Genomic DNA, 22156 nt, shown 5'->3' on the forward strand with positions numbered 1-22156 from the left:
CACTGGATATCTCTTGGTTTGTGGGAACTCCAATCTCTGTCTCCATCTTCACGTCGCCAACTTCCCTGTGGGTCTCTTCCTATAAAGACACCAGTCATATAGAATTAAGGGCCCACCCTAACCCCAGCATTACCTCATTTTAACTTAACTAAGTAAACCTGCAATGACCTTATTTCCAAATAAGTTTACATTCTGAGATCCTGAGGGTTAGGACCTCAATGCATCCTTTCGTGCGGGACGATACAACCCAAAACAGGGAGCTATCCACATAACACATGTATTTTTCACAGGAGTTCTGAACTAATTGAGAAGTAAATCTGAAGAGAAGATGAATGATGAATACAATATCACTTTCACTGATGACAAAGCTCATTTTCTGACACATCTGAGAGCAGCTGAGCTTCCTAATCCTGAGACAGTGAAATTACATTACTTACTCATTTATTCACAGACAGCCTTGGACTGACACACAACCCTCACGTGACTGCTTGCCCCTGAAGGATGTACAGGATAGAGGAGTGGAGCAAAAGACATCCTTTTTGCACACAGGCTGACTACTCCACCACTCCACACCCCACCCCACCCCCCAAAAAAAGAAAGGAAAATACTTGAGCATGTAATGTTACTAGAAATCCCTCCGCAGAAAAGTTTCTATTTCATCAGAAATAGGGAAGAAGTTTCCTCACTACGAGAATAGACTATGCTTATCAAGACATTCTCATTGTTAATACCGTCAGTAAGGCTCAGAACATTTCTTCTGGAGCTTGATTTTAAAGATGTTTTCTTAATATTTGTATTATTGGTGCATATATAGTTTGTTGTATATGTTCTACAGAACTTGATGTTCTGTTTTACAGAATCTTAGCCTAAGCTTAAGGTAGAATATGAAGATACAATGTAAGTCTGTAATATTTTGTGTAATAGTAAATAGTTTAGAATCACACATCATTAAACCCATTCTACATTGAATAACTTAGGACTTGTCACAAAGAGAGCTACCAGTAGGGTCATTTGACTAGAACTGCACATTCATGAAGTGTCAAGCACTTACTTTTAAAATATTCTCCAAAAGGTGTAACATAAAATTGTACATGATTGAAAGAAGTATGCGTCTCACAAAGTTAATTTGTATCCTGGTATCAGATCATACCATCTATAGTAAGCAATTTGTTTGTTTTTATAAGTTCTGAAGTTAACTTGTAAATAGAAAAATTATATTTTCATCCTGAAAGGGTTAATTTGTTTAACATGAAAGAGAAAGTTAAACTAAACTTTTATTAACTTTTTAAAGATATCTTTATTTCTAATATTTTAGAAGTGTCAAAAAATAAAAAGAGAGCTGTGCCTCTCCAAAACTCTACACCCCTAGTTAGGGCTTCCCATGAGATTGAGCCCTGGCAAACAGCTCGACTTACAACCTCATGAGAAACCTTGATCCAGAGGCCCCCAGAGGTCGCTGAGCAAGGCCCAGCTTCCCTGTTCCACAGAAACTGTAAGATAGTAAATTTCAGTTGTTTTAAGCCTTTAAGACACTTATTGTAGAGGAATTTGTTATGCAACCACAGATAATTAATGGAAGAAAGGAGAAAGGCCAAAGATTCTATTGTAATATAGTGTTAAGATCATGGTTTTAGAAGTCAGTTTTTCCAGTAACTTAGAAACATTTCAGTTAAGTAATATATAACCTTTTCTTGATCAAAAAATGTCAAATACTAAAAAGGTACAAAGAGTAAAATTCAGGCTCTAATCTCCCTAAATTCCACATCCCTCCCTAAATTAATCATTGCATTATTTTTCCAGACATTTTTCTCTGAATTAACATTTTCATATGTAATGTTTTATTCCACAGAAATAATATGGACTATTCTGCACCTTTTTTTTTTTTTACTGAGACTGTCCTAAAGATTTTCTCACAGCTGTACATAGATATCTAACTTATTCTTTTACCTTCTATAGTAATCTACAGCACAACCATAAATAACACAGTTTTATCTAACCTGCCCTGTACTGATCCCTATTTGAGTTGTTTCCAGTATTTTACCCTGACCAAAGCTGTTGTAATTAATAGACTTGTATTTATTTCTTTGTGTTCATGAACTAGCATATTCCTAATACAGACTTGTACATGTGCAGTCTCAAAGGGCATTGCCTTTTTTTTTTTTGGTAGATTTCCCAACTTGTCCTTTTTAACAAAGTAACAATTTACACTGTCCCTGCAGTGTATTAGAATACTGGTTTTCCCCACATCTATGTCAATACTAGATACTTCCCATCTTTGGACACATTTCACACTCTTCTGCCATCCGGCTAATTAATGATGCTTTGTATTTCTTCTCATTTCTATAGTTTTGTTACTAAATTGTTTAGATCTTTAAATCAACCATTAGTTTTTAAGTAATGTTTAATTAACTTACAGATCAAATTGGAGAAGATGACAACAAGGAAGCACTTCCAAATCTGAAATAGGTAGTATTTTCAATTGACTTTAACCCATAGAATGTGAACCCTGTTGGATTTCTCATTTCCTTCTTGTTAGAATATTCTGCACTTTTTCCACTGCAGGATAGTTAAGAATCAATAAATATCAATTGAATTGAATTGATTAAGTTGTCTTGAGGTTTCATGTCAACTGCTTTTAAATTGTACAGTGAGTACCTATACCCAAGACCTTGGTTTGTAAATACCATTCGTCACACAAAAAAAATCAAGTTTCCTTAGAGAAATGACTTAGTTGATTCACAGTTGGGGCAGGGAAAGCACAAGATAAGCCTGGAATATCTTGTGACAAAGTATGGATGTACACAAACTATGATGGGGTTGTGCAAAAAGGACACAGGAGCTGGCTTGAAGGGGCTCCAAGTGGTCAGATTAGAACAATTTAGCCATCAGCATGAGTAACAATAGTAACTGATTAAATCCTATTGAATAAAACAAGAATCCATGAGTTTATGCTGATCTAAATAAACACATGAAAAAATAAATGAAGAAGAAAGGAAGGTTATTCCTTAGAATGCCAACTAAATGAGGGGGTGATAGAAAATTGCCACTCAGCAACCATCATAGCAATGCTTGATTCAGGCATGAACCATCCGTGAATGCGAAACAGTGAGCGAAAGTCTTATGCGGAATGGATTGTATCAGTCACAGATCTCCAAAGAAACAGAACCAATAGGAGATATAAATATATTTTATATATATATATATATATATCCTATTACATCTCTCTCTCCCTCTCTATATAAAATATAAAACCCTATAAAGATATATAACCTATTACTTATATATGTCATATTTATAGAGCTATATGCATATATAAAAAGATTTATTTTAAGAAATTAGCTTACACAGTTGTAGGGGCTGACAAGTTCAAAATCTGTAGGGCAGGCCAGCAGGCAGGAAACTCAGGTAGGATTTCTATGTTGCAATCTTGAGGCAGAACTCCTTCTAAAATAATTCCAGGTTTTCAGATGATAACTAGAATTGCTGTGATCATTTCATAATGTATAACGATACCAAATCACTATGTAAAACACCTGAGACTAACATGATATTGTAAGTCAATTATACATCAATAAAAATTTTAATAATAAAAATTATTATTATAAAAAATAATAAAAATTTTAAAACTGAGGTTTTCTTCTGAAGGTCTTCAATTGATTGGATGAGGCCCACACACATTATTGACGGTAATCTTTATTCAAAGCCAACAAACTGTAAATGTAAACATGTACAAGATATCTTCACAACAACATCTAGATTAGTGTTTGACCAAACAACTGGGCACCAAAACTTAGGCAAGTTGACAAATGAAATTAACTATCATAGATATATATAATCTCTAAATAATGCACCACAAACTTATTGATTATGAAGGGAAAGCTAGTAACTTTATAAACACCAGCCTATTCATTTGGTCAAACTTAACATCATCAATAACAGGACAAATCCTCATGTGATTCTGAGGTGTTCCTATCCAAAATGCCTAATATTATCTAACCATGGGAGAACACAAGGGAGACTCAAATTGAGAGATGTTTTACAAAATAATTGACCTGTACTCTTAAAAAATGTTAAGGTCATGAAACTAGACTGAGAAACTGTTCAAGTTTAAAAGCAACTAAAGAGATGTGACCACAAAATGCAGTATGTGGTCCTGGATTGGATCCTAGACAGAGGATGGATCACAGGAAGAGGGGGAATAGGGATTTAAAAGGTATTAGTCATTAATGAAACAACTATGAAACTTTTAAAAGGAATATGTGTTAGGTAATAATATCAAATCCATATTGATTTTCCTGATTCTAATAATTATACTGTGGTCTTTTAAGAGCGTATCCTTGTTCTTAGAAAGTATACACGCGTATTTAGGGATATTTAGGTGCAAGATGTCTACAACCTATTCTCAAAAGATTCAGAAAAAGTTGATAAAAAGATAGAGAATGATAAAGTAAATGGTGTTAATTATAAACAGCTGTTCAAACTGAGTCAAGAATATACAGGAGTTATTCATCTCTTATAACTACACTGTTTGAAATTATATAAAAATATAATTTGCCCAGAAAAGCAATGTTTAGAATTTGTTTCCCATAATATTGATTATTGATGTTCTTTAAAAGTGGAATTTTTTTTCTCAAAGCATTTGGCTATGATTCTCACTTTTAGTTACTGAGTTCAACACAACTCCACCTTTAATTCTCCAAAAAACTTGGGAGCTCTTTCCCACAGTTAAACCTTCATTTGATACTATGATTACTATGAAACCTATGATGGATAGATTTCAAATTGCTGCAAATCACAGAGCAACACAAAATCAATTGATAAGTGTTCAGAATCAGGAGACTAGGCTAATAGTCTAGAGGTATGAGTTTTATTTGGACATTAAACAATGTAAATTAGCCTACTTTACTCATGAATACTGTGGCTTTTACTGTTCATGGACTATTTTATATACTATTAACTATTCTTAATTAAGGTTATCATTGCATATGTTGAGTTTTAATACAGAAATGAGACTGAGACTCCTCTAGGAGGTACAGATACACTTAGGAATATTTTTAATTATAAGAACAACGGAAAGAGAACAGCCCTTACTGTTCCACCCACTGACCAGCGTTCATTGAAAACTCTTTGTTTTTACGTATAGTAAAACCCCAAAAATGATTGGGGAGAAAGAACTCATTTTTTCAAATATTAGTTTCACTTTTCACTCCTGGTTCAAATGTGGAGAATTTAAACCAGAAATATTATTCGTTCAATACTGTTAACTAAAACATTGTGTCTGTGAGTTACACTTTCTGTGAGTTACAGTTTCAGAGACCAAAAATAACAATGGATAAAGAGAGTGTATTTTCAGAAATGTAGAGTTTGTTATTTAAAAAGGAAGAGCAGAAATTTTGACATATTTTTGAAAATGGGTAGATCATACTATTTGAAACTATGGTTATGATTTTGAATGTGAATGCAATTTCTTACATATATAAATAGCTGTTTCATGAAGAATTATACTTTAGTGGAAAATATGATTTGGAAATTATTATTCTTTAAATATCATTTACTGCTGCTAAAGGAACTTGCAATTTCCTTTAACAGTTTTATAAATTCAGTCCCATCTAGCACAATGGCAATGTAGAATTTTATCTATTACATAAATTCTAATTTAAAAAATCAACAAAGTATTGATGTGTTATACTCTGGTGATTAACAGCTTTAATGTCTTTGTCCATGGAAGTAAAACAAGCTCTAATTAAAGCTTAGCATGAAAGGATTAACCATGTTATACAGGTGATTATTGTACATCAAAGCATTGGGTTCTCCAATGTAAGAAAAGCAGGTGCAGTGGTCTACAAGTATCTTGGACAACTATTTGGACAATGGAATGAAATAATAACTAGAAAGATATTCTGTTTTTTAAGTATTATTTATTTGGTAGCACTTGTATTTAGAGAATACACTCCAAATTTTAAAATACTCCAGATCCTAAGTAATTTTTAGTTGCCTTTCCATTCTCTAATCAGATTAATCTTGTCAATGTATGAAGTTACCACTTCTTTTACTAAAGTGAGTGTTCTGATGAGGCATTATTGTCATTGTATTTCATTGATAGTAGGGTCTGGGTTTTCAAAGAGTTGTGATAGAATCATGCTTATCGCTTTTCAATGCCTTGACCTATTTGTAACTAAAGGTAAATATTGGAAAGATGGCTGACTGAATCCAACATACTGGCTGAACTCAAAGTACTGTTTGTTAACTGAACCTATATATGAAATAAACCTATTACTTTAGCCACAGCTACAGCATGCTTTCATAAAATGGCCTGTGGTGAATGGCAATTGCCTCATGGAGAAATTTCCTATGTAAGATACCTGCTCAACTAGAATTAATTTGCAATGTTTGTGTATAAAGTTGCATTTTGAGTCCAAGAACTTCACTCTAGTTTTACGGCTACTGCTCTGATTCAAACTACTACCAGCTCTTCCTTGGTCTAAAGCAATAACCGAATTGAGCTTCCTCCTTTTTCTCTTGCTCAGTTATACTTTATTTTCTATTATCATCAGAGTAATTTTTTAAACTTTACGTCATTCCTGCTTAAAATTCTCCTATGATTTCCAATTGCAATTACAAATCAAACCTGCATGATCTGAGCACAATCTCCCTCTACAGCTTTAGGTCATCTGACTCTTTCTATTCCTCTGATGCCACCATGGTTTCAACTTTAAATCTTCTGCATCCTTGTCTCTCTGTCCTTCCTCCAGCTCTTTGCAAGTCTTTCTTCTTCTTAGGATTCAAGTCTCAGCTCAAACATATCCTTTCCAGATCAGTCTTCCCTATAACTCTATCTTGACACATCCTGCACTGTCTTCAAAATATTTGTCACTATCTATCATTATCTTGCTAGTTTCCCTTAATAAAAACATTAGTTCCACGAGTATAAGGACATTTGTCTCTAAGAATATATGCCCAGAGTAAAAACAGAACTCAATAAATATTTGTTTTATGAATGAATCTTCAAAATCAGTACCATTTTTTCTCTTCTGGCTAGCAACTATTGCTCTTGGCGAAGCCCTGAAGTCTCATAAACTGCCTCTTGGTGTTACATAAACAAAAACTTCCTTAAAACTAAGATGGGAATCATCAGTTTTTTTGTGTTTATATTTTTATTCCTTTTAAAATTAAAAAATATAGAGTAAAATATAAAATTAAAATATAGAGTAAAATTTTGTTTGGTGAGTTTAGGGAAAATATCAAAGTTTCTGCTTTGTGTTCAAACCCAGCTACAGTGGAAATGCTATTGCTCTGGTGTTATGAAGTGTGTAGTGTTATTTTTCTTTAAGCATTTACATAACACAGATTCTGATCATTGTTGACATTGTTCAGCATTTCGTGGAGAGGAGGAGATGGCAAAGGCTATGTCTTGCTTCACTGCAGTGTAATAATTTTTAGCCATCATGTTGTTTAAAACATAGAGCAGCCAGACCATGCAGGTCTTCATCCGGAAAATAACATGGGTCAGATTCTACCCATGCCCTGATTGCATATTTCTCCATTGTAATCGTAGGTTTAGACAAAACTGAAAACTGTGAGCAAGCCTCTCTCAGGTCATCTGAGCAATGCACAGTCAACAGGGTGTATGTGCTAGGCTCAGCTGCCCAAGGAGAGGGGCCTATATTCCCAACACCTTGCATAGTTCCTGGTAATGGATAAGAAATGAACAAAGAAAGAGACCATATAGGTAAGAACTGATCAGCCTAACATATTACCCATCATCAATGAATCAAAAAGTGTTGTTCTAAATTTTCAATTCCAAGTCAGCCATTTTTCTATTTGAAAATACATCCCTCATTCTAATGTTAGTTAAGTTGGCTCATTAAAAGAGAAATTTTGCACTTATCCTTTCATCAATATCTATTAAATGCTTTCTACTATGCTAGGCAATATAGGTTCAGTGGAGGAGGGCAGGGAGGACAGACAGACCTGCCCTCGTGAAACATACGGTCATTTAGGGAGAAAAAGTGTGATCAACAATCACCCAAGTATAAGATTATGAGCTGTGATAAGTGCAATTAGAGAGTGTGTGGCAAGGACACATGACTTAGTCTGAGGCGTCAAAGAAGGCTTTGACAAGAAAGTGACTTTTGAGTTGAGATTGGAAAATGGTTAAGCATCAAAGTGAGGAGTTTGGGGAAAGTTGTATTTATGGGGAGAGAAGATCATGGACTCAGGCCAGAGGTGGAAGGGAAAATGGAATGTTGAGAGAAATGAGATAATAGGAGTGTGACTAGAGATGACACAAGGAAAGAGAGACATTGCATAAAATGGGACCAGAGAGCAGGGCAGGCAACAGACCATGGGGGAGGCGGGATTAGGAGGCATTGTTAACAGACAATGATAAGTTTTATATCTAGATAATAGAATCAGATCTGTGGTACTGTTGTTCCTGCAACGTGTTGGAAGTGGGGCCAAACTCAAGGCTTCTACTGGAGACTTGGAACCTCTCTCAGGCAATGACAGTGGTGGGAAAGGGAACTAGTTAGTGGCACTTGACCTCTTAATTGTACCATTTCCTAGTACACAAATGAATAAGCTCTTACAGTAAGCTAGCAGAAACTCATTTTGAAACCTATGGTTAATATAAACCATTGGGTTTGGGGTTGGTGGGGGGAGGTGGAACACAGAGTTGCCATGATTACGCCATCGTTGAAAAAGAATTGTTTAATGATGCTGCAAACAAGTCCAAATGAAATTCATAATCGTAAGGTCTTGTCAAAATGATTGTCAACTCCAGACAATAATTTTATAGAATTTTCTCTTTGCTACAAAAACAGATTTAGTGAGTATATACTTTGACCTGTTTAATTTATGGAAGCACAGAATTCAAGCATTTGATTTTACTGTGACCCTCAATGTCCTCTGTGACTTTGCTAGTTGAAATGTGGTCCAGAGACCAACAGTATCACCTTCATCTAGGAGCGTTTAGAAAGTCAGAACCTCAGAATCTCAACCCCCACCCAGACCTACTGAATTAGAGTCTGCATTTTAACAAGATCTCCATGTGATTCATTTACACATTAAAGTCTGAGAAGGATTGCTTTAGGACTTCATTCACATCCAGTGTAGGAAGCTCTGTTTGAATAATTGAAAGGGTTAAGTTGTATGATTCTTTTTTCAAGTTTATTAAACATTCACATCTGCTCTTTCAATAAGCAGCTAACTGAGTTGTCAGAGTCAAATTGAAAGAGTTTGGCAAATCGAACTTTTAAAATTCCTATTCCTCAAGCTCTTCTCCTCCCTTCCCTTCAATAAGCACTTTATTTATACATTCCTATTTAAAATGAACAGTGCGATATACACAAATATATTTTAAAGCCTTCCTGGTAGAGGAATAATGTTATTTTTGGAGTCATACATTGAACAAGGTATTTGTGTTAGAAATAAAAAATGTCATAAATATGATAAGAGGACTTGAGCATAAGAGGGTTCTTTTCCATTCATTTTAGGGATAGATAGCTATTTTGTAAAGCAAAGTTTGTTAGTGTTCTTTTTGATTTGGCAAAGCAAAGTCCCAGAGCTTGGACTAGAGCAGATGAGTTAATATATTTCACATCAGAATGAATTTGGATTTGTTATCTTGGTCCTTGTATCTGCGCTCTATTTGTTGCTGTAAAAATTATTACAAGCTTAATGATTGACAATAACACAACTTTATTATCTTTTAGCTCTGTAACTTAGGAAGTCAATAGAGGTCAGGATGTCAGGAGGGCTGAGTCCCTTTCTGCAGGCTTCAGGGAAGAATGCATCTTCTTGCCCTTTCCAGCATCTAGGGGCCTCCAGCATTCCTTGACTGTAGCCCCTTTCATCTTCAAATCCAGCAATAATGGGTGAAGTCTTACTGACATTGCTATCTCCCTCTTCACTTTTATTTACTTATTTTTTTTGTTAGGGAGATCAAGTTATTAATTTTTATTTTTTTATTTATTTATGTATTAGCTGCATCGGGTCTTAGTTGCAGTGCACAGGATCTTTCATTGCGGAGGGCAGGCTTCTCTCTAGTTGGGGCGTGCAGGTTCCAGAGTGCGTGGGCTCTGTAGTTGTGGTGCGTGGGCTCTCTAGTTAAGGCCCACGAGCTCAGTAGTTGCACATGGGCTTAGTTGCTCCTCAGTACATGGGATCTTAGTTCCCTGACCAGGGATCAAACCTGTAGCCCCTGCATTGGAAGGCAGATTCTTTACCACTGGACTGCCAGGGAAGTCCCTCCCTCTTCACTTTTAAAGAGCCTTGTGGTTACATTTGGATCCACCTGGATAATCTAGGCTACTCTCCCGGTTTTAAGGTCAGCTCATTTGCAACCTTCATTCCCCTTTGCCACATAACATAGTCACACCTTGGAGGTGTTCTGCCCACCATAACCCTTGTAGGGAGGAGTGAGTGGCATGACCTGGGGAGAAAAGTAGAGAAGGAATTTCAGAGAGAGATAAGGATTGGGCTCCTGGAAAGGGTGGCAGGTCGTGTTCTCATGAGAAAGATATCCACTCAGAGTCTCCTTATAGTAGGAATTGATTGTCAATGAGACTTTCAAACGTTTTTTATGGTGGTTTTAAATACCTCACCTTGCATTGATTCCTTTGCAGCATATTTCTGCATTTCTCCATTAAACCCTTACAGGGAATGAAAAAATCTGTTACTTAGGGTGACTTTTTGGAATGGAGAAAGAGGGTGGGGAAGCCATGGTCATGGAGCCTGGAGTAAAGCCAAGCTCAGAGAGAACAGCAGCTACGGGGAGAAGATGCTAAGAAGGAAGAGTGAGTCAAGCCAGGAGCAGAAATTCACAGCGAGAGAACACAGGAAGCTCACCTCCATTCCCACGCCCTGCCACTCACAGTGTTCAGAGGAGGTGTGTTCATGACAATTCATTTCATCTAAGCAGAAAGGATCATTGATTTAGCAAATACAGACGAAGTTCCTCAAATGCATTAGGCTCTGAGATACAAAGGCATATAAACTATGCTTCTACCTTCAAAGCGTTTGCAGTCCAAAGGAGAACACTCACAAGTAAATGCCTATTATTAGGCAAAGTATGCATAGAGCAATGCACAGGGAGCATCTGAGGGCATGGGGAGAAACTTCCAAAGCAGATTGCACTTGCCAAGGAGGGCTTTCCAGAAATGATGCTTGAGCTATGGGTGGCAATATGGCTAGGAGATGTGTGTACGTGGAGGGAGGAAATTGGGCCTCTCAGAAAGAGCAAATAGCAATGTGTACAAATGTGCACTCCTAATATAGATACTAGGAATAGACTCCAATTTTATCTTTGTCACCCATTAATTCTTCCTCACTTCTATCGCAATGGTGTAGAGTTTCTCTTCCTATAAAAATGAATGCCATCTGATCCTATCCACTCCTGCCACCTAAGGGTTTCTGAGCTACACGGGTGATCCTTTTTCCTACTTGAGTCTTCATTCTGTCTCTGAATCCTTCTTTTCTGTTCTTAAACAAGTTCTTTAATGTCTCCCATGTTGAATAATTTTGTAATCTTCTACCCCAGCCCCACATCTCTCTTCTGCTACTTCCTCCTGTTTTTCCTTCCCCATCAAACTTCATGAGAGGACACTCTACACTAGATTTTTCTGCTTTCTAACATTTTGTTTACCTCCAGCTCTTAGTGATCTGAGTTCCAAATACCCTCTGCAAACTTTCTCAAACTGCTTTCATTGGAGATACCAACTCTTTTGTTGAAATCAAATGGTGCTTTTTAGTCACTAATTTTCTGAACTCTGACACATCTGACACTGTGACAAACTTCCTTCTGGGAACACTCTCTTCCTTTCTCTTTAGGGATGACAAGAATCTGATCTCCACTTCTCTGGCCAAGCCTGCATCTCCTTTTCAGCTTCCTTTTCTTCCACTTCTCCACTAAGAATTGGTGTTCTAATGTATACTTATAGACTTTTTTATTTTAAAGTTTATTCAATGAAAATAGATTCCATGTTGAAAAAATACGTGTGTCTTAGAATTCACTTTAGTAGGATTCAACTTTAAAAGTTTGCTTCAAATAGACAAGTATTGCCTCAGAGAGTTGATGTTGTACTCAGAAAAAGTGAAGTCTACAAAAATTACAAATAGCTTTGTTATAAGGAGTAGAAGGGAAATATGATGACTTGTACTTGTCCCCAGACACATTTTCTCCCAGACATTTCTGTTACTGCTGTTGAAGGAAAGCAAATCTACCAACTTGACTTGAAAAATTCTGTTCAAGAGTATAGGAACAGGACAGTGCAGTGGAGAGGGTAGAAAGTAATTGTGGTTATGAACTTCACTTTGAAATACTTAATGAGTGGCATAAGAATAATCAATAGTAATAAGCTAACAATATTTACATACAACTCATTTCATGATTCTTTTTAAAATTGGGGCAATTTTTCAGAAGGAAAAAATTAAATTATGAACATCAAATAATTTCCTCTCCATTGAATGAGGTTCATTTTTTTTTAATTGAAAACATCCTTTAAAAAAGTCAAGAGTATTTTTCTGGTGTTGAGAAATATTTTACTACTTACAAGGCTCTACTACAGCCCTCTGCCTACACAAAGAGTGGTTTTGAAATAAGAGTTTATTTTCCTAAGAAAAATAAACTTTGTAAAGAGCTGGCCAAAGCAGGTCTGTATGGGTTGAAGAGATTAAATGGTAGGAGATATGAGAAACCCAGAATGTCTTGCACAGGGAATTGAGTGGGAATGAATGGAGACCATGGGCTTGGGCAATGTTACAATACTCTGATGGTTACAGGGTTATTCCACATAGGCTATAGAAGGTTGATTACGTAGACACATCTTTGTAGATGGAGACACAATAGTCAAACGGTATATTAGCGTTTACACTTTGACTTAAATTCTACAGAAATGTAGCAGTCACACTAAAGGTAAATGGTATTTTACCTAATCTAAGTTTTTCCAAAAATGTGTTGTTACCTTACCGTTCCAGATAAATTCAATATTTTCCAAAAACACTGGCTTTTTTGAAGTTGAATAATTATATCCTAACTTATTTTGTAAGTATGAATTCTTTTTATGTCTGGCTCAAACTAAGTCTTTTTTCTGTGGTTTATTGTGGAATCAAATTTTAAGGGAGGGCTTGGTTCTGGGGAATTGTTTATAACATACATGTGACAAAGGTGTTAATAAAGTGTTTTTATAAGTTAATAAGAGTATGTATTACTAGTGAAATCTTTGCCACAATTAGGTTTGGGAGGAAAACTAAGAATGTTATTCAGGGAGTGCTAGATTTGAGCCGCCTGTACAACATACAGGAGATGTTATGTATATAATTATACATAATATTTATATAACTAAAAGAGCATTCAAATGGGGTTTTGTTTTTTAGCTTATTAAGATTTTACCTTTAATATGCCATGAAAATCTTAATTTTATATTTTTCAAAATATGTTCCCAGGTGCATCTCTCAGGCATCCGAAGATTGCTCCCATCTTCTTGATGCAATAAAAGATGATAGATACATAACAGATTACTGCACAGTTACTTAAAGTTGTACTTCTAAGTAATCTATAATGACATGGGAAACACATGTGATATAATTTAAGTGAAAAGCAAGATATATTTTATATAAAGTTTGATCACAACTAAGTAAAAAAAAAGTTGTATAGAAATAAATATGTGGAAATAAATATACCAGAATGTTAATAATTTTTTTAAATGCTGGATATAGTTCTATCCTCCTTCTCTTTTTCAAAGTTATTATAATATCAATGACTTTGTCACTCATCTCCATCTAATAAAGGAAAAAAGTTTATAAATGTCAGAAACCTGGGACTTCCCTGATGGTCCAGTTGTTAAGATTACACCTTCCAAAGCAGGGGACAGAGGTTCAATCCCTGGTCGGGGAACTAAGATCCCACATGCTGCAGGGCAACTAAGTTCTCGTGCAGCAACTGCTGAGCTCGAGTGCCTCAACAAGAAAGCCTACATGCTACAACTACAGAGCCAATGTGCTCTGGAACCTGCATGCCACAACTAGAGAGAAGCCCGCCTGCAGCAATGAAAGATCCCGCATGCCGCAACTAAGACCTGACACAGCCATAAATAAATTAATTAATTAATTAATATTTTTAAAAATGAAACAGTTGCAATTTAAAAATGTCAGAAACCTGGTTTTGAAACATTTCCATTAGTTTTTTTAATTCAATAAAAATTTTGTGGGTTTATAAAGAAAGAATTGAACTCATAGCTTACTGGTAAAAACACTTCTGCTGAGGGAAAGGTAAGAGAGGGAAAGTGACATTTGCATGTCTTTGTTAGCTTCAAAAGTTACATTACCCCAAAGGACACATCAAAATCAAACCCACAATGATTATTTTGAAACCCAAACAACTACCAATTTTTACCCAAAACAAGCAAAAAATGTGAACAAGAAACTATATTTTTGTATAGCAAGTATACACTATAATTGCACAGCTTCTCAAATAATCTAAGAAGGGTCTTACATTCAATGGTCAAGAAATTTTTTTAATTGGTAATTATTTTCATTTAAAGAGAGTGTTTTCCATCTCTTTAAATACAAATATGATTTCACTCGAACATGGAATCCCCAAAAAACAAAAGAAATGAACAAGCAATTTTCCTGTAAACCTAAAGCTGCTGCTAAAAATAAAGCTTATTAGTAATCATTTTTTAATATTTGGTAAATTAAAAAATACTTCACTGCTCTGTCAGCATTGTTGAAACCAGCTCATTGACATGATCTCATTACCATATTCTCTTAAGACCAACCTGTCACAAGTGCTCTTTGCATCTTCAAAAAGGTTTTTACTAAGACTCTTCCAATGTGCTGTCAGTTACTATTGGACTAGTAGTCACGGGAGTCACCACTGGCTTTTGTGCAGGTTTCTCTTATTTAGTTGCAGTAGTAGGTGTAGGTTCAGAAGATGGTGTCCTTGATGCTGGAGTGATGGGTACAGGTGTGGAGGTGGGAGCCAAAGCAGGGACAGGGGTTGGTGCTTGAGTCAAAGCTGCTGCTGTGGCTGGATTTGATCGCTGGGCTGAATGTATCTGGGCCTGGTGTTTCACTGCTTTAGGTTATGTCACCATAACCATCAGGAACTTTTCCTCATTATGATTATATGCTTTGTGGATAGCATCATTGTTAACGATTTTGTCTGCAGAAATTAATTTTCGTCCCACTACCCAAAATGCATTACTCCCCTTCAGTGATTTTATTACAAAGCTGCAGTCAACTACAAAGTGTCTAGTCAGCAGCACTAGACACTGAATTCTGGAACTCAGGCCCTGACTGAGCCTGGAGCCCACAGCCCAGGTCACAAACCCAGGGCCAGACTCCTGCCCGCTTCCTCAGTTCCCCATGCCACAGTGCACTGTCCAGGTCACCCACTGCCACATGTGGCCTAAATGCTCTTAATTTTTTTTTAATTTTTTTATTATTATTTTATTTTTTATTTATTGGTTGCAGTGGGTCTTCGTTGCTATGCACAGGCTTTCTGTAGCTGCAGAGAGTGGGGGCTGCTCTTCACTGCAGTGCATGGGCTTCTTATTGTGGTGGCTTCTCTTGTTGTGGAGCACCAGCTCTAGGCTCATGGGCTTCAGTAGTTGCAGCACGTGGGCTCAATAGTTGTGGCTCGTGGGCTCCAAAGTGCAGGCTCAGTAGTTGTGGCGCACGGGCTTAGTTGCTCTGAGGCATGTGGGATCTTCCTGGACCATGGTTTGAACCCATGTCCCCTGCATTGGCAGGCAGATTCTTAACCACTGAGACCACCAGGGAAGCCCCCAAATTCTCTTTAAATGATTAAACAGAATCAGTGTTTCTTGGTTTAAAAAGAAAAAAGGAGAAAACAGTCCCACACTGGTTAGTTCTCATCATCTTAAAGTAAGCTAAAGAGGTATAGTTCACACTGGAGAGATTATACAATGCTATACTTTAAAAAACAAATTTTAAACATTAAAAATGATTTTAAAGCCAGCTTTCTGTTTTTGGCATTTAGTACCTGGCAAATAATAACACCCAAATGTATACAAAGAAGAGGCTTGTGGAGGAACAGATTTAATCAAGAGTTCAATTTTGAACAGTCTGTGTGTGAGGAACTTGTCAATATTCACATGGAATTGTTTGTTGAGTAGGCAGATATTAATTTTAGAATTTTTATGGAGATAGCATGAAAGCTATGGGGCTAAATGACATTATCTGAAAAGTGAATATACGTAGAAAAAATTCTTTGGGTCGGAGCAATATAGAGACTATTAAGGTAAGGCAGAACCGAGTTCCTCAAAGGAGGCTGGGAAGGAGTGGTCAGTGAGATAGAAGAAAATCAAGAACAAGGAAGGTCTTGACATGGAGTGAAGAAAAGTGTTTCAAGAGGGAAAGAATGAGCATCTGTTTAAAAAAAAAAAAGCCATCTGTGGGCTGTGGGCCAAAAGCTGCTTACAGGTAAGACTGTATCAGGACTGAGCATTGACTATTGAATTTGGCTGCATGGAGGTAACTGGTGACCTTGAACCAACAGTTCTTGTGGAGAGAAAAAGACAGGAGGCAGATTGGAGTAGCTTAAAGGGAGTGTGGGAAAACAGAAATTGTAGACAATGGGTAGAGACAATTGTTTCTAAGAAGTTTGGCTGTAAGTGGGAGCAGAGAAATGGAAAATGTTGCTGAAGGAGATGTAGAATCAAGCTGAGTTTGTTGTCCTTTTTTCCTTCTTATTTTATGGCAGAGGGGACAATTGAAGGAGTGAAGTCTTTGAGCTGGTGAGAGGTGATGAAAGGCAGTACACAAGAGGAGGAGCTGACCTTAGGACCAAGGATGGTCCATCATGCTTACCCACAAAAGGGAATACAGGGTATATGATTATACATGCAGGTTGTAAGATTGGTATTTTTTCTATGAAGTAAGAAACAAGGTCATCAGTTTAAAATGAGTAGGAGAGAGGAGAGGTTGGAGGTTTTTATAGAGAGGAGAATGTAATGAAATAGTTATGAGAGAGTAGGAGATTGAACCGACTTGATGAAATCTCACAAACTCTCCTCTTAGGCAAGTCAGATACCTATACAGAGAATTCAGACTGATAAAATAGTTTAGGGCCCTTTTGTAAATTTCATTCCATTGAAAAAGTGAGAAATCCCAAGTAGCTTCCATTCTTCATGAACTGCATCCAGAAGTACTAGGCTTCAAAACTTACCTTCTTCATTGTCCCATGGAACTTCAGGCTTTCAGTTTACTTCAACTAAGAATACAGCCCCATTTAAATTTATTTCTATTTAAGCCTATATTTATAAAGCAATGTAGGAAACCACCAAGGTGACTGAGTTATACAGAGGCACCCTGCTTCCCAAGATTGACTGATTGAAACCACAGCCTTAGACCAAGGGTCCCATCTCTGACCCACAATTGGCCTGAGATGTGAGACAAGATATCAAATTATTGTAGAGCCATTCAAATGAGGAAATCCTTCATTGTACCAAAATATACCAAGATATACTAAAATAATGATCATTTAAACTCAGATGTTAATGGTTTATTACAACATCTGTCAGTAACCACCTCATACTAACAAAAAATAAAAGACAAAAATAAAACTTTCTTTATTTGTAATGTCTGGAAGAAAAAATATCATTTTCCTTCTACCCTGCCAGGTTCTTGACTGGATCTCTGTAACAAAAAACAGATTAACTAGAGAAAAGCATACAAATTTATTTAATGTAAGTTTTATATGACACAAGAGCTTTCATGAGGAAGTAAAGACCCAAAGAAGTGGTTAAATCTGAGTGTTTTTATGCTGAGTTTGATGAAGAGTGACAAGTCATGGAAAAATATGATAAGATGAAAAGGGTATGAGCTAAGTGTAGGAAACTGGGAGAAACTTAGCAAGACCTGTGCGTTCAAATTCAGAGATAAGGCTGCTCCTTTCCTCCTGATATAGAAAAGGGCACCTCTCACTTTCCAGCACCTTCCATTTCTCAAAAAAAGTCCTTCCAGCACCTTCCATTTCTCAAAAAAAGTCCTTCCAGCACCTTCCATTTCTCAAATTCCTTCAGCTTAAAATGGTCAGTATACCACGGTGCCATGCCCTATTTGGGAGTAGCAAGTTCTAAACCCCATCAGTAACAATACTTTCCCTTTATTCCAGAAAAGCTTCAATAATGAAAATAATCCTGAGATTGTGACACAATGTGATTTTTAAAGTATTTTAGGTTAGGAAACCAGAGCAAGTAGTTTCATAAATATACCGTGAAATGCTGAACTTCATTAAAGTTTGCAGATATTGTGAGTTATTCAAATAAATATATCAATACCCAAAATGAACTGACAGAATAAAATAAGACCAAACATTACTCTTGATTAATAGGAGTATAAATAAGGTAACCTCTGAGGAAGATTTCCTGAAATGGCAGTGATTACTCTTGCTATGTTTATTAATTGAGAAGCAACAGTTTCATACATTAAATAACTAAAAACAATGTTCACTGTGTCAACAGTGAAAATTGATACAAATTAAAACATTAAATTTCAACAAATGAACACTGACAGCTTTTTTAAAAAATTATTTTAAAATATTCTTAAATGACGAGATAGTTAGTCCCAATAGAACATTTTTAAATCTTGCATTTAACTATTATGTGTACCTGTAAGTTTAGAAATATACAATCAAAAATAACTTAGGCTTCTGGGCTCAGCTCTGACAGGCAAAAACTTGGAAGCTGGGCTTCCTAGGTGGCGCAGTGGTTGAGAATCCACCTGCCAATGCAGGGGACATGGGTTAGATCCCTGCTCCAGGAAGATCCCACATAACGCGGAGCAACTAAGCCCGTGCGCAACAACTATTGAGCCTGCGCCTTAAAGCCCGTGAGCCACAACTATTGAGCCCATGTGCTGCAACTTCTGAAGTCCACGCGCCTAGAGCCCATGCTCCACAACAAGAGAAGCCACGGCAATAAGGAGCCCGCGCACCACAAGGAAGAGTAGCCCCCGCTCACCACAACTAAAAAGAAAAGCCCGCACGCAGCAAAAAAGACCCAAAACAGCCAATAAAATAAATAAATAAATTTATAAAAAAAAAAACTTGGAAGTTGTCTCTGCTGTCCTTACAACAACAAATAGCTGAACCAACTGAAAATCCATGACTATTCTTAAACCCGTCAGTGAACTGAGGTTGCAGGGCAAGTTGCTAGGCACAAATCTGAAGGGACACGTTCATCCAGAGAGACACAGGTGGGACTTGCTGACTTGGAGCAGAAGCTGCTGGAGCCATAAACTGGTAGGAACGCTGCAACAGTAATTCTGGGGAATGGCTGGCTGGAGCAGAATGTGGACTAAGATAAGAGGGAGAGACTTTAGGGCTGAAGTCTTAAGAGGGCCCCCACATCTTCATGGGCTTTTTGTCTGGTACATCCATTAGGTTCTCACCGTGACGATCCAAGAAAGATCCCTGTGGCTTTTGTTGGGGGTGGGGGTGGGGGTGAAAGAGTAATCATTGTGAAATAAACCAACAGTTTAAACATAATGAAGGATACTCTCCTTGGGAAAGAGCTTTTTCAGAGCCTTATCCCAGCTGGTGGAAGGGAATCCCTCCCACTCCACCCTGCTCCAGGCTTCCTGTTTCATCTACAAAGGGAAAACAAAAGCAAAAACATAGTCAACAGGAATAAGAGGTTCAAGGAAATAGACTGCGAAGGCTGAAGTCAGGGAAGGGATGCACGGGTGGGTAGGGGAAGCTGTACCATGGAGAAACACCTGTGAAGGTCACAGTCCAAGGACAAGACCAATTAAAACACTGAAATTTAATTGAAAGATTAGAGAATCTTTCCCTTGCCCGCACCACACCACCACACCAACAGGGCTCCAACAAAATAGTGGATTACACCTCTAAGTCCTACAAGAAGCAGACTCACTGTGAGGAGGCATCCTCAGAGAAGCCCAATGTCAAGAGGAAAATCAAAACAAGGACACTGGAGGAATTTGAATATACTAGAACCTATTACTATAGCAAAAATTAACATAAATCCTCATACTAAAACTCTATTTGCCTCTTTCTAATTATTGATACATATCAAATTCACCTTTCAACAGAAAATTACAAGGCCTGCAAAAGGCAAGAAAAAACATAGTATGAAGTGACAGAGCAAGAATTAGAACCATACTCGGATGTGACACAGATTTGGGGATTATCAGACAAAGAATTGAAAATAACTGTGATTAGCCTCAGAGAGAGGTCCGTACAGCAGAGAGAGGGTTCTGTACAGCATTGTTCTGGGTTCTGTTGTAACTTAGAGGGAAACATTCACAATGTCCAGAGCGCTTGATGTTCTGCAAATGAAAGAGGAAGATGTCCTCAAATTCCTCACACCAGGAACACACTTAGGTGGTACCAACTTTGACTTCTAAATGGAACAGTCCATCACAAAAAGCAAAGTAACAGCATCTACATCATAAATCGGAAAAAAACCTGCAAGAAGCTTCTGCTGGCAGCTGGTGCCATTGTTGCCTTTGAAAACCCAGTTGATGTCAGTGTCACATCATCCAGGAATATTGGCCGGCGAGCTGAGCTGAAGTTTGTTGCTGACACTGAGCCATTCCTATTGCTGGCTGCTTCACTCCTGGAACTTGGAACCAGAATCAGGCAGCCTAGAACCAAGACTTCTGGTGGTTACTGATCCCAGGGCTGATAACCAGCCTCTTACAGAGGCATCTCCTGCCTACTGTTTCTTTGCATCACACAGACTCTCCTCTGTGCTATGTGGACACTGCCATCCATACAACAGGAAGGGAGCTCACTGCGCAGGTCTGATGGGTGGATTCTGCCCCTAACGTTGTGTGCGTGCATGGCCATCTCCCAGGAACACCCATGAGAGGTATTGCCTGACCTCTACTTCTACAGAAATCCTAAAAAGATTGAAAAGGAAGAGCAGGGTGCTGCTGAAAAGGCTGTGACCAAGGAAGAATTTCAAGTGAATGCACTGTTCCAGCTCCTGAGTTTACTGCTACTCAATTCGAGGTCACAGGCTGGTCTGAAAGGCATGCAGGTGCCTTCTGGGCCTCTTCAGCAGTTTTCTACTGAAGACTAGTCTGCAGCTCCCCCTGCTCAAGCCACTGGACGTGTAGAAGCAACCACTGAGTGGTCTGAAGCTGTTTGTTAAACAGAAAATGGTAATAAGGTTGATGGAAAATAAGCAGTGTCTGAAGTTTTTTTAATGAAACAAAATAACTATAATTACTATGGTAAGGGCCCTAATGGAAAAAACAATGGACAACATGCAGGAACAGAAGGGTAGTGTAAGCAGAGAGATGAAAAATCTAAGAAAGAATCAAAAGGAAATGCAAGAAGTCAAAAACACTGTAACAGAAATGAAGAATGCTTTCTATGGGCTTATCAGTAGATGTGACACGGCTGAGGAAAGAATCATTAAGCTTGAAGATAGATCAATAGAAATAGTTTAAAGAATCTAAAGGTTGGAAGAGACATTAAAAGTTATCTAACATATCTTCTCATTTTACTTCTGAAAATTTGGATTAAAAATACATTCTCTTTTCTGATTGTATGCCAGTGATGTAAATAATTATCTAACTTTTGCTGCCAAGACTATTGCAAATAGAAGCATATCATTTTGACAAAACTAACATAGGTGAAACAACTTTAGGCATTTAAATACCATTTGCCTGTAAAGAACAATGCAACACACAAGTTATAAACATTATGATTTAATTTGGAGAATTAGAACAGGATTTATCCCACTGTTGTATATTATCCCAACCTATTCTTTTTAACATCTTTGCCTTATCATTCTTTTATTAAATGCCCTATGTTCTTCATGCTATTTTTCATACTTGTCTACTGCTACTTTCGTTCTTCCTGGCATTAAGAATGAGTTGTCAAACATTGGAACTAAAAGCTCTTATTTACGGCCTTGCCTTCTTGGACTCCAGTATTTAACGTCACTCAGTCAGTGTTCGATTTCAGTCCAGCTGTTCATGTTTGCACATTTAGGTAACTTGCTTCCAAATATTCATGACACTGAACTATTGAAGGTCAAGTTACTGCTAAGTGGGCTTTTTGTATATTGTAATGTCAGGAGAAGAATAGTACAGCAGTTTCTTAAGATTATTAGCTTTTCCTGTTTTCATTGAATGACATTGGTACTTCAGCTCA

The 22156-nt window shown here is 37.2% G+C and overlaps 1 pseudogene; it reads left to right on the plus strand.

The window, feature by feature from the left end:
* The first annotated feature begins 20295 nt into the window (after positions 1-20295).
* On the plus strand, positions 20296-21146 carry LOC130829867 (40S ribosomal protein SA-like; annotated as a pseudogene).
* Positions 21147-22156: the final 1010 nt, after the last annotated feature.

Source organism: Hippopotamus amphibius, chromosome 10 (genome assembly GCF_030028045.1).
Source record: "Hippopotamus amphibius kiboko isolate mHipAmp2 chromosome 10, mHipAmp2.hap2, whole genome shotgun sequence".
Classification (NCBI taxonomy): Eukaryota; Metazoa; Chordata; class Mammalia; order Artiodactyla; family Hippopotamidae; genus Hippopotamus; species Hippopotamus amphibius.